The following is a 3,252-nucleotide window of genomic DNA, read 5'->3' as shown; positions in this document are numbered from 1 at the left end:
ATTATACGCAGGGCAAGACTCAGATCAGCCATCCACTGAATTAATCTCTGGATCCCAGCTGTTAGCCACCTGGTTACCCACCCCTCCCGCCCTTGCACGTCTGTTGTACAGTCAGGCCCAGAACAGAACAGCTTCTGTCGTTCTGGTTGGCAGAGTTCTTTACAGTGCATCTGCAGCTCGGACCCACCGCACAGAAGGGTTAAACCAAGCTGCAGCAGTCTGGAGCCAAGTCTGTCCAGTCATGGCAGCGTGGTTCAGAGGTAGAGGTGAACCCTGAAGGTTATATTACGAGTGAGGTTGCAGCTAAGAATATCAGAGGGGAAAGTGCCATCATAGCCTTGAGCAAAGCAATGAACATGCCAAATATATGGCAATATACACTCAGTGGGCACTTTATTAGGTATTCCTTAGACGTATCTTTCCTCTGACCCTTCTCCTCTGACCTCTCTCATTAAAACACATTTTTGCTCACAGAACTGCTGCTGTTTTTTTGCACAATTCCCTGCTAATTCTAGAGGCTGTTGAAAATCACAGGATATCTACCTCATAAATTTCTCACTGAGTGTATGTTCATCCTTCCTCAAATATATTTCTTACATTTTAAAACATATGAAAAGTGCCAATTTATTATATTTTAGTTGTATATAAAGCAAAATACATTTTACATATGTTTTTCATGTGGGTCAGAAGGTGGGTGGGTTAATGCAGTGGTAACCTGAAAAACCCTAGCCAATATATTCCCCCCCTTCCTTAGCAGGATCAAACCACTAGTCATGGTCAGCTAATGGCACAATATCCTGAACAATAAAATGCTAAAAAGCTAAACGAACAAAAAAAAGATTGTCTTCAAGTGCTTATTGAGACTGTCTTTTAATATGCAATTGATCACAGAATTATACAAAAGCTATTAAACATTATTTAATGTATAATAATTATTGTATTCTAAAGGCCTAATGATTACAGTTTACTCAGGAATACTATTATGTCAGATTGGCATACGATACTGGTAAATTCTGGTGTACACTTTGAGAAGAGCTTTTAGCATAGCACTATCCATGGTATGTTCATATGGATAGTGCTATGCTAAAAGCAGTTACCATTTATTCTGGTCATTTATTCTGTTTAAGTAGATGGCATTTTCTTCCTGTGCTGAATGTGTACTGCCCTTGATTGGTTGAAGGTTGTTTCCACGGCTTCCACAGCGCCCCTCACTCTCTCCTGCCATTTTGTTTCTGGGGTTGCCGCCCACACTTGCAGCTGACACCCACAGACAACGTGTTCTTGTGCTCCTCAGTTATGCAGTACATAATCAACCTAAACTCAATGGCATCCTTAGATTTACCTTCTATGAACCTGCAAATACAATGCTGATCCTTGATGGGACAGCTCCCTTTCTACCCTTATCTATGCTCTCTTTGGTTGTCGTGTTCAATTCAATTCAATCTTATGTGTATAGAGTTTTTTTACATTGTCATTTAATTACAATTACATTTAATTGTTTTACATTACATGTCATTGTCACAAAGACACATTACAGAGGAAACAGAAAGGAAAATAGGCACAAAAAGCTAGCAAATGAGGTACAAATTAAACTCCTCAGTGGGAAGAAAAACATTCAAACAATGGTGCATCTAAACTATCTTAAAATGTGTGCCTTGCTCCCCTCAGAGAAACACATATTTCTCAGTAACTACAGCTAGCTCCCCAGTTCTTCTAGAACTTATTTTAATGGCTCTCCTCTTAAATGTACTGTATACTATAAATGTACTCTTTTTACCCTGGGCAATGACCTGCTAAGCATCCCCAGACCTCCCCTGAAGACTGTTAGATGAGGCTTGAGTTTAAAAGACTTATACATATTTATTTCTGGTCTTTTTTTAATTAACTTCAGGTATAAATTGAAAAAATAATAACCACAATAGCATTTGTGGTAAGAGCAGTTGTCTGGCAGTCGGAGGGTTGCCGGTTCGATCCCACCCTGGGTGTGTCAAAGTCACCAAAGACACCTAACCCCCAATTGCTCCACAAACAATCACCATTGGTGTGTTTGTGTGTGTCTGGATGGGTGAATGAGAAGCACTAATTGTACGGTGCTTTGGCACTATATAAATGCAGGCATTTACCATTTACCATTATAGCAGGACTATTGTATATGTATATGTATGATATTGTAAACCTATGCTGATGCTATGCCAGAAAATTGCAAATGAGCACAGTAGACAGCAGACTTATAAAATGTCCAAACGATTATTACGTCATTTGGCTGATACTTTCATACAAAGTGACTTACAGTTTATTAGACTAAGCAGGAGACAATTCTATTTCTAATGTAGCCTAAATAGCAGTCAGTTCCTTGCATTACCTTACAACGCACACAACATGTAAAACCATGTTGGACAATAATGTACATTACTAAACTAATAACTGTCCACACAAGTAAATGTGGGTTCACCCATTTAAAAGGCAGGTTCACTCATTTATGAGTGCAATCATGCCAATAGCTGATATAGGCTGAGCTGCCTTCTTGCTGGACTGGGTGTAATCCAGCGTGGAAGAGATCATCACGTCGTTACCATGGCAATGAAAGCTGTCCATGGCTTTGCAACTTCAGCAGCCTGGAGTTTCCGCGGAGGTCAGCAGGATGTTTAGTTGCCCTGAACCGGAGAGAATGAAACTGCATTCAATGTTTCCCTAGTAATAATTATAGTAATAATAGTAATAACGACAACAATAATAATACTAATCATAATCGCAAATGATTAATAATCTATTTAAAATAATAGGTTCTTCATTATAATATATAATTATTTTCATTACAATAAAAAAGGCGGTAGCCTATATAAGCTAGCAAACTATTTTCATATTTTCGACGTTCACTTTCCACAGAAGAGCAGTCAGCCATCAAGTGGCCAAATTTATCCGTGAAAAATGGGACCTGTCTTAATACAAAACCTTCTCGAGGAAATGTGAAAATATGGGCCACAATATGGCTACTCAATAATACGCTCACAATAAAAGCATTTTCCCCGTAAACTGATTTTAAGGAGTTGAGTAGTAAGGGGGGAATACCAGTTATTGTTAATTGCCTCTCCCGAGCGCTTGGCCCAATAATTATCGCGCAATAATCAGAGGTCCAATAAAAAGAGGCTCAGTTTAAACCACCTGGCTCATCGCTCAGAGCCCATTGTGCCGCAGAGACGCCTGAACTAACGGCTGGTGCAGTGCAATTCGATTGGTGTTTTCTCCGCGAGT

Source organism: Conger conger, chromosome 2 (assembly GCF_963514075.1).
Source record: "Conger conger chromosome 2, fConCon1.1, whole genome shotgun sequence".
Taxonomy (NCBI): Eukaryota; Metazoa; Chordata; class Actinopteri; order Anguilliformes; family Congridae; genus Conger; species Conger conger.
The sequence above is the reverse complement of the archived record's forward strand: the minus strand, read 5'-3'. Positions refer to the sequence as shown.